Here is an 11227-nt window from a genome sequence, read left to right on the forward strand (position 1 = left end):
TGTGCCGAGAGGTGCTGAGCTGGCCACATCCGCCCAAAGCAAGAGCCTTATTTAGAGGTAAGTCCAACTGCATGAGCAAGAGAAACTCAGCTGTGGAGGCCTCTCTTGCCAACAGTGAATCTGAATCAGAAAAAGAAAACAAAAAGGTGTGGGATGGATCCTGGAAAGAGCCACAGTTCCCTAAGGTCAGGGGCAGCCAGGATGGATGCATGTAGACGCTGGACTCCAAGAACAGGAGAACTGAAATACTGCCCGCCACGCCAGTAAACAAAGGATGTTGCAGCCATCAGGCCATTACATTACAGCCTCCCTGATGGTAAGCCCTGAGGGAACTCAGGACGAGACAAACGGGCTGCCCGCTGTCAAGCCCATCCAGCAGCAGCCGCTGCAGCCGCCCCTGACAGTGAGCCCTGAGGACACTCGGGGTACTGGCCCTGACAGCTGAGGTGCGTGCCAAAGGAATGACTTCAGCCGGCCCAGACTCTCAGGTCTTCCCATATTCATAGAAAAGCACTCAATTCCTTAACTTGAGATATCTGGTTTTCTTTAATTAAAAGCAATCTTTTGATGTTCTGACCTCTTGGTGTTTTTGCAAAAAGGCCTATATATCCTGGCTTTCCGTCACCACCCCCCTCCCGCCCCTCTTCCTCTTGGAAGAGATTCTCAGTGTTATCTGAGATGCCACGTCCCAGGCTTAAGTCCTCAGAGTTGTCCACCGAATAAAACATAACTCTCAACTTTCAGGTTGTGCTTTTTTTTTTTTCCCATCAATAAACAGAGGAAGAGCAACTGATGATCCAGCTACTAGAAACGGGTTAGAAACCAAGGCAAGTGTGGATGGATCCGGGTATGTATGTGTATGGCCGCCCGGAGACTCGGTCAGGCAAGGCGTGTGGCCGAAGGTACCTGTTTCTACCGGCTGCCTTTGTGTTGTTTCAGCCTGAAAGACCTAGCACAGCTTCTAACACATAATAATAACAATGGAGAGCTTATTTCTTACCGCAGTCCAGACACTGTGCCAAAACCTTTGCACACACAATCCCAACTGATCTTCGCTGAAGCCCTGTGAGGAAAGTACAATTATTATCCCCATTTTAGAGGTAAGAAAACAGAGGACTCAGAACATTTTGTTGTTGTTCACTTGCTCAGTCCTGTCCGACTCTTGGCAACCCCATGGACTGCAGCACGCCAGGCTTCCCTGTCCTTCACTATCCTCCGGACTTTGCTCAAACTCATGTCCATTGAGATGATGATGCCATCCAACCATCTCATCCTCTGTCACCTCCTTCTCCTGCCCTCAAACTTTCCCCGCATCAGGGTCTTTTCAGAACCTTACTTGAGGGCATCTACTTAGTGAAAACGTTGAAGCTGCAATCCAAGCACAAAACCCTGACTCTGGAAGCCTGAGCCTAACCGCTATGCCAGCGCCCCCTCTTTGGTGGCACATACACTAAGCCCTGTGCCACGCTGCTTCAGAGTTTACTGACTTAAGCTGGAAAAGGACAGATGTAAAAAGCAGGGAGGTAAACTGCCAGAGTCTCATTTTGCAAAATTCACAAAGACTGCGTTCAGCTTGGACCTGGGCAGGGGACAGCGAGCAGCGACAGGAAGGACACTGTCCACCGGCACCGCGGCACACCCCACCCGCAACGTTCCAGAAATGACCGCCTGCAACCACAGCGACCTGGGCTGGGGGTGGGGACTGCAGGCACCGCAGGCCTCCTGAGAAAAAGGAATCCTTCTCAGGTAGGAGAAGGCGCCGTTGCCATGGCGACCACAAAACCTTGGCCCAGTCCTGGGGCAGTAGCCAGAGATTTCAGAAAAATAAAATGAAATTGAAAAGAATCAGCCTCTCTCGGCCACGGCAGCCGTCCACAAAGACACAGTGTCTCCGTCGGGCCCCAAGTCTAAACAGATGAACCTCAGAGGCCCGGAGGTCGATGAGGAACCCTGCGCAGGGGTGAAGCATCCTTTCATACCGGGAAGTCCCAAGGCCCGGGCTCAGCACAGCTCTGCCAGGCGGCTGCCAGGGTAAACACAGCGCACCTCTCCGAGCGGCCCACATTCCAGCCGTGGGCCTCCCGCAGCAGCCGCCGGCCGGCTCCTCACAATGCTGGCTTTTTCCCTACACGTCAACCCGCATTTCCCCCACCCGGCAAAGCCCTGGAGCCCCGGGTGACCCCCTCTTCAGCCCTCCCTGCAGCTCAACGCCTGCACTTTTCAACAGAAAAGTGTTAGTCGCTCAGTCGTATCCAACTCTTTGCAACCCCAAAGACTGTGGCCCGCCTGGCTCCTCTGCCCATGGGATTTCCCAGGCCCAATACTGGAGTAGGTAGCCTATCCCTCCTCCAGGGGATCTTCTTGACCCAGGAATCGAACCGGGGTCTCCCGCATTGCGGACAGATTCTTTACCGTCCGAGACACCAGGGAAGCCGGTTGTAATTCCTCTCAAGCAACGGTTCCCCGATTAAGACCCTCATGTGGAGTCCTGGGGCCACCGCCCTGTCCCCGAGGTCACCTGCTCATCGCCAGGCACAGACAGCACTGTACACACACGCGGAGGGGACTCTCAAGACTCGGACCCACACTGGAGGAACCCGCCACCCACCATGCTGCTCCAGGGCACGGCCACCTCCCAGAAACTGCATAAACCCTGCCCTGCGCTAACATCCTTTCTCCCTGCAGTGAGGTGCCAGCACAAAGTACTCAATGCCTAGACCGCAAAAAAAAGACAAAAACGATGAAAACCTACCCAAGTCCTAAAGGTTCCTGTATCTCAGAGGGGTCCAAAGGACTGACGGACGCCATCTAGTTAGAACCTGCTGATGATAGGTTTCATTATCCTTTACTTTTACATTATATTACATTCAATTTTTTTTTCATATTTATACTTATTTATTTGGCTGCGCCAGATCCCAGCTGCAGCATGCAGATCTTCTAGTTGCCTGTGGGATCTAGTTCTCTGACCAGATATCAAACCCCAGGCCTCCTGCATTGGGAGCTCAGAGTCCCAGCCACTGGAGCACCAGAGGAGTTCCTTTACATTTATAGTTTGTTTCAGGCAGAAATTATGGAAGCGTTAAGCAGAATTTTTAATAGGTGAGAGAAAACTGTGTATCCCCCAAGGGGTTAAATTACTTTCATTTGTCTGCATTCCACTGTTGTTGCCTTTTTATCTTTCCAGAGAACTTTGACTATTATATCTGGGCTGAAGTTTAATTAAGCTCCTCAGAAGAAAAGAATCAGCATGATTACCCCCATTCTATAAAAGAAGCCCCGATGACATAACCAAGGTCAGAGGCCCAGCTGTTCTCGCAAGATCAGGACCAGAGCACAATCTAGGTGAGTCTAGGTTTCTATCCAACTTTCCAGAATACCCTTTGTATCAGCAGGGCTCCTGTCCTGAGCTGAACTGAGACCTGAGAGGATTAGGGAGACAGGTTTCCTCTCATAAACGGTAACAGTGATTGCTGATGAAACGGAAACTGGGGAGCTGGAGCCTGGGGTGAGGGGGAGACTTTTTTCTCTGCCTTTGAATTGTGTACCATATGTACGAACCAACTCTTCAGAAAATAACTAACTTTTAATTTTAAATGTTAGCTTAAATGTAATTTAAAATTTAAATGTAATTTTAAAACTTCCTTTTATAAATCAATCTTATTCTGCCCCCAAACTAATGGAATTGAAACATACACTGTGAATATTGTGATCCTTAGGTCTGGTTAGAGCCGTGCCTGGGAGGGCCCACAGTCAGGTTCAAAGGGAACAGGCTGGGACAGGAGAGCCTGGACCCAGAGGGCCCCCTCTACATCCTAAAAGGTGCATACTTCAGTGAAAATAAAATAGCCAGCTCTCGATTATCTGTGTTAGCGCAGAAAAGTCCTGGCATTGGTAGTTTAAATGTTGTTGCTCAGTCGCTCAGCCTCTTTGTGGCCCCATGGACTGCGGCACCCCAGGTCTCCCTGTCCATCACCAACTCCCAGAGTCTGCTCAAACTCATGTCTACTGAGACAGTGATGCCATCCAACCATCTCATCCTCTGTCATCCCCTTCTCCTCCTGCCCTCCATCTTTCCGAGCATCAGGGTCTTTTCAAATGAGCCAGCTCTTCGCATCAGGTGGCCAGAGTATTAAAGCTTCAGCTTCAGCATCAGTCCTTCCAATGAATGCAGATTAAAAGTTATATTTAATTTATGTTCCGCACTGGGATGTCTCTGTACACCTTGGAATATGCATCTGTTTCGTGCCTTGAACTTAAAACATTGCAAACTAAAAAAAAAAAAAAAAAAAAAAAACCACCCAAACACTGAAATACTGGAACACTGTCCATATTTTTCCTTTGTATTCATCAAAATGCTCTTGGCTACAGGAAACAAAACTCCTGACAGAAGCTGACTTAGACAATGGGGATATTTACTGTCTCACAAAACAGAGAGAACACAGGTCAGGGTCTCGGTTTGCTGAAGTAGCAGCTCCGTAACGTCAAGGCCCATCCCTCTGCTCTGCTGTCCTCGGGCCGCCTCCTCCTCAGGCTTCGACAGGACTTCCCGGCATCTTCTCCAGACGTGATGGGTTCAAGGGGAAAAAGTGGAGCCGTCTTTCTGTAGAACAAGGAGAAATCCCATCTTTCCAGAGAACAGGGAAGCCTCTCCCAGAATGTTCCCGCCTCCACATTACCCCAGACGTCCCCGCAGGCCTCGTTTCCTCATGCGCCAGAGCCAATCACTAGTGGGGGAATGGGGTCACTGTGATGGGTTTAGACTAATCAAAGGGAGGAGAATGGATACTGGCCTGTAAAACACAGCATCTGCTGCCTACACCGTCCGTCATTCCCCCAATAAGCCCCTGCCTACAGCCACGTCAGGAGAGGTGTCACATGGGAACAGGCTGAGGTTTTTGCATAACAATAAGTATCAGTTTCGGAGAAGGCGATGGCACCCTACTCCAGTACTCTTGCCTGGAAAATCCCATGGATGGAGGAGCCTGGTAGGCTGCAGTCCATGGGGTCGCTAAGAGTCGGACACAACTGGGTGACTTCACTTTCACTTTCCACTTTCCACTTTCATGCATTGGAGAAGGAAATGGCAGCCCACTCCAGTGTTCTTGCCTGGAGAATCCCAGGGACAGAGGAGCCTGGTGGGCTGCCGTCTATGGGGTCACACAGAGTCGGACACGACTGAAGTGACTTAGCAGCAGTAGCAGCAAGTATCAGTTTAGATTGAAATGCCTCCCTCCCACGTCCTTCTGAGATGGGTTGGGACCTCGGACCCTTTGCTGCAGTGCCTGCACCTAGACAAACATCTCCTCAAGCAACAAAGTACAACGAAACTATAAGAGACTAAAAAATAACCTCGAACTTCCCTGGTAGTTGAGTGATAAGAATCCACCTGCCAATGCAGGGGACATGGGTTTGATCTCTGGTCGGGAAGATCCCACAGGCCCTGGGGCAACCACGCCCGTGGGCCACAGCTGCTGAGCCTGTGTTCAAGTCCCTTCTACCTGTGTGCTCCATGTGATAGGTAGGTCTGGCCCCTCAGTCATGTCCAACTCTAGTGACCCCATGGACTGTAGCCCGCCAGGCTCCTCTGTCCATGGGATTCTCCAGGCAAGAATACTGGAGTGGGTTGCCATGCATGTCCTTCTCCAGGGGATCTTCCAGGATTGAACCCAGGTCTCCTGCATTGCCGGCAGACTTTACCAACTGAGCCACCAGGGAAATCTGCAAAAAGAAAGACAAAGCTCACATCACTTGAAAAAAGCAACTTAGATGGAAAAAGTGGAAGTTTAGTAAGCCATTAAAAGCAAGATTCACCATGAGGGAACACAGAAGGCTGCCCGCCCATGTTCAAGGTGAATGTGTCTATTAAGATGGGTACCATGTTCATTATTGTCATTTCCCAGAAATCTACCTGAGCCAAAGATATCTTTCAAGGCTACTGAAATGTGTCAGATGAAATGTGTAGGATTCAGGTGTCAGAAAAGAGTCTCATTGACTCAAAGGTTCATTGTGCCAAAGGTCTCGCCCTTAGCAACTGCACCCTCCCTAGCAGCTCAGAAGTGGATGCTTAGGGAGTGCTCTCATTAAAGGCATACAGTCCCCTGGGAGAGGGGATGGATTGATGGCTGGCTGAGATAACAACCACCTCTGCCACACAGAGCCCCAGTTAGAGGTTAAGAAGAGAATTGCCTACAAGCAATTTACAAGGAGCAGCTAGGAAATAAAACATGATGTCAGATGGGCCTTTGAAAACCAATGTGGGAATCTGTTCCTTTATTTTTTTTCTGGAAAGAAACAGAAGGTACAGCCACTGGCTACATTTATTTTTGGAGCAGGGAGAAGGGGAAAGAAAGGGAATATATAGAAAAAGATGTAGAATATGGATTGATCTGATTCAACCCTGGAGAAAAACATTCATCTCCGTGTGTCAGGGTTAAGAAGGGTCACATACTCGTGACCTTGCTATCAGAAATGCATGGCTTAGTCTTGCTTTTTAATAGCAGAAAGAGCAAGAATGCTGGCATGAGGTCATTCTGGAATCAAAAACGGAAACATACGAATGCCTGGTTCATCTTCCACCTTACACAGCCACATTGTGTTCTGGAGCAGTATTCCTCAAGATTTAATGTATAAATCACCCAGGGACCTTGTTCACATGCAGATTCCAACTCAGATGTGGAGCAAGACCCAGGATTTTGCCCTTGTAGCTGTTCCCAGGGAATTCCCTAGCAGTCCGATAGTTGGACTCTGCACTCTCACTGCTGAGGGCCTGGGCTCAGTCCCTGGTCAGGGAGCTAAGATCCCACAAGCCAGACTGTGCGGTCAGAAAGAAACTGAAAGGTTGTTGTTGAATCACACAAAGACGCTGAGATTCTTGGCCCCCGGATGAGAAGAATTCAATCTGGGGCCAGAGACGAGGCTTGATCGCTCAGAGCTTTGTGTAATAAAGCTTTATTAAAGTATAAAGGAGATAGAGAAAGCTTCCGACATGGGCATCAGAAGGGAGCAGAAAGAGTACCCCCCTGCAAGTCTTCAGCTGGATGTTATATAGTCACTAGCAGTCTGTTAATAAAAGAAAGGAATGTCTTAAAACTCAGAATGGCACCAGGCCCCTCACCCATTTTGGGATAATCTTGCATTTTCCCTCATGCATTTTGGGATAATCTTGGCATCAAATGGTTTATCCTGGGCCATAAAATGATTAACTTGAATCTTGAAGAAGGGCAGATCACCATATAAATAGTTTTGTTTACATAGATTAGGGGAACAATATCTGAGTATAACATGCTGGTTTGTCAAGTAGGTTCTGAGCCAAGAGGCGGAACCGACTTGAAGACAGAGTCTGGGGTAAATGCATAGCACATTAGCATAGCTTAAGACAAACATTTCCATGAGAGAAATGCATTGGTTATCTCTAGGTTTGAGAATAGTTAACTTCAGGTGAAACCAGGTGTCATTATGGCAACACAGTATTTTAAGAGAAACCTCTTTTTAAATTTGTATAGAGAAGGAAAAAAATATCACTAGCTTGTTTCCTCCTGCCGCTTAAGAGAGAGAAAAATGTCTGACGCTTGCAGGCTATTTCCTCTGTTTGGAGACCCCTGGCCTTTCTGCCTGTTACCCTCCCAAAACCAGGTTCCCTGGGGATGCCAATGCCGCCAGTCCAGGACCACATTTTGAGTAGCCAGGTTCTCGGGTATCTGTGATTGAGCACACTGCTACTGCTGCTATGTCGCTTCAGTCGTGTCCGACTCTGTGCGACCCCAGAGACGGCAACCCACCAGGTTCTGCCGTCCCTGGGATTCTCCAGGCAAGAACACTGGAGTGGGTTGCCATTTCCTTCTCCAATATGATTGAGCATAAGGTTTATTGAATTAAGAGTAGGTGTGATTTTAAAATGCCTGAAGGTTAAAACAGAGAGGAACCTTTAAGAAAGATAAGTCAGGTTACTACCCAGCATATGTAAATAACTCCTACAGCTCAACAGCAGTAACAACAAAAATTTTTAAATGGGTTAAAACTTGAACAGTTATCACCAATCGTTAGGAAAATGCAAATCAAACCACAGTGAGACACCATTTCATATATGTTAGAGGGTATGTTATTTAAAAAAAAAAAAAAAAAGAACAGAAAATAACAAATACTTGGAAGGATGTGGAGAAACTGGAACTCTTGCACTTTGCTGTCAGGAATTTAAAATGGTATGGCTTCTATGAAAAACATTCTGTAGTTTCTCAAAAAATTAAACATAGAGGATTTGGGGGAAATGGAGAGATAAGAGGCACCTGATATGAAGAACTAACTCATTGGGAAAGACCCTGATGCTGGAAAAGATTGAGAGCAGGAGAGGGTGGCAGAGGATGAGATGGTTGGATGACATCACTGACTCAATGGACATGAGTTTGAACAAACTTCGGGAGATAGTGAAGAATAAGGAAGCCTGGCGTGCTGCAGTGCATGAGGTCACAGAGTGGGGCACAACTTAGCGACTGAATGATGACAAAGAGGCATCAGGAGAAAATAATCTGAAAAAAGAACATACAGATTCTTTTTTAGATTCTTTTATATAGATCGATAGATATCTGAATCATCTTGCTGTACACTTGAAACTAACGCAACGTTGTAAATTAACTATATTTCAATTTTTTTTAATCAAATTAAAAAAAAAAAGAAGCACCAGGAATATTTCTCTTCACCTAGACAACAACAGCACTGGCAGAATCTATCTGATATAACTAATTTGGAGCTCTGGAGTCTATTGAAGGCTTGCAAATTCTGGGGGCAGACTTGGGTGGTAAATTGCAGTTAATTGCAGTCAATTTCAGTTTTCAGCAGCAGTAGCAGCTACCTATCCACCAACCCCAGCCATGAGGCAGGCAGCTGTGCATGTGTTCCTGGCAGAGCTTGGACACAACTTCCTAGAGCCAGGGTGGGCAAAAAGGAGCCTGTCCTCCGAATATCAGTGCTCTGTGCTCTGGTCACTGACTGCTGCTTCTGATCACAGAGGTGCAGGTAAGAGACAGGCAGCCATAGTTGTACCTCCCCACCCCCACTGTTGCAAGCCCCTCCCTCTCCAGTTAAAGTAACCAGGGAATTTAAAGGGCCAAGGCTCTTTCCCCATGTCCTTCATTTCTCTCTTTTTTCGTGTTTGGGAGCCAGCCATTAAAGAGTAGGATGTTCAAAAACAACTGCATATATGAGGAAAATTAGAAAGTAAACTCCACATACCCAGTAAAAGGCTCAGAAAAGACGTAAGAAGGTTTTTAGTTTACACCTCAGGCTGCTTCTCCCCACAGAGACAACCTGCAATAATAAAAAGCAATAACAAAGCCTGGAGAAAGGGGAGAATTTGACTTCTAGAATTACCTCATTATTAGATTCAAATGTCCAGTTTAAAAAAAAAAAAAAAACCCACAATGCATGCAAAGAAACACAAATACATGGTCCATTCAAAGAGGTAAAAAAATCAACAGAAATTGTTCTTGAGACAGACCTGATAACTAATCAACTAAAACAATTACCTTAAAAATGCTCAAAGTTCAGAAAATGATGTAAGAATAAAATGGAAATATCAAAAAATAAATAGTAAACCTAAAAAGAAACCAAAAAGAAATCCCAAAGCTGAATAATAAAATAATTGAAAAAATCACCTGGGGGCTTATCTGGTGGCTCACATGGTAAACAATCTGACTACAATGCAGGAGACCTGGGTTTGATCCCTGGGTTGGGAAGATCCCCTGGAGAAGGGAAAGGCTACCTGGGAATGGCTATTCTTGCCTGGAGAATTCCATGGACAGAGGAAGCTGAAGGGCCACAGTCCATGGGATCGTAAAGAGTTGGACATGACTGTCTTTCACTCACGCAGAGGTAATTCAAAGGCGGGTTTAAACAGGCAGAAGAAGGAAGCAGCAAACTTAAAGAGAGGATGCGAAACTGAGGAACATAAACAGTGAACAGAGCCTAAGGAACCTGTGGAATGTCAGCAACCAGATCAATATACGCACTGTGGGAGTTCCTGAAGGAAGAAAAGAGAAAGGGGCAGAGAAAAATATGGGAAGAAATAATGACTGAGAACTGCCCGAATCTGATGAAAGACAGTACGTACTTACAGTGGAGTACTGCTCAGCTTTTCAAAGCTAGGAAGTTCTGCAATATGCTACGACATGGATAAACCATCAGAACATTACACTAAGTGAAATACACCAGTCACAAAAAGACATAAACTGCATGATTCCAATTGTATGAGGTACATAGAGTAGTCAAATGCATAGATAGAAAGGATGGTGGTAGTTGCCAGGGGCTACAGCAGTGGGGGATGGAAGTTAGAGGTCAGTGGGCATAGAGCTTCACTTTGGGAAGATGGTAGAGTTCTGGAGATGGATGATAATAGCAGTTGTAGAATATACTTAATGCCACTGGAACTAAAAATTGTTAAAAAGGTGAGTTTTCTGTTCTTTAAATTTTACCACAGGGAAAAAAAGAAGGTTAGCCAATTTAATCCCCCAGTTTCATGTGTGAAGCAGGAAAGACAAAGGATTATTGTGAATGACAAAGAAGATGGCTTAGATCAGTTAATAGGCATAGCTGGCTGGTGATGGAACCCTGAGACCTAACTCCCAAGTCCAAGGTCTGACCTCAGAATTCTGATGCTATGCTGGTCTCGAATGGTGCACAGACGCAAGCTTGTGTAGTGAAGAGAGAAAATGAAGTCTAGAGTCCAGGTATAATTCTGCCATTGTTGACTGTGACACATTAGATGAACCCTGGACTTTGCTGGGAGAGTCCTCTTCTCGGTAAAATATAGAGACCGATGACATTCTCATCAGCAAAGTGAAGAGAATGTCTTCCAAAATATTTTGCTGGAGATACTGCTCTCAAGAGATATCTGTGAGAGGGGGGCAGGGAATATGGTTTCGTAGTCAATATTTGGGAAATTCTGCAGACTGAATCTCTTTCTTGGATAGTCACAAAGTACATTAGCATGTTAAAGACTCTGAAAAGTTCTGTAGTAAAGAAATCTGTTGGTTTTTTTCTTTACCCAGCAATTTTAGTTGGGGCTCCAAAAGCAGATGAAGAGACAAAGATTTGAGTGAAAGTATTTGATTTGGGAAGAGAAGGTAAACAAGGAAAGGAAATTGAGAAGCAAATAGGGAAGGGAGGGCATCCTTGAAGGAGGCATTATTAAGCCAGTTGCCACTGGGGGCAACTGGACCTGAGTCCCACTGGGACT

Source organism: Bos javanicus, chromosome 12 (assembly GCF_032452875.1).
Source record: "Bos javanicus breed banteng chromosome 12, ARS-OSU_banteng_1.0, whole genome shotgun sequence".
Classification (NCBI taxonomy): Eukaryota; Metazoa; Chordata; class Mammalia; order Artiodactyla; family Bovidae; genus Bos; species Bos javanicus.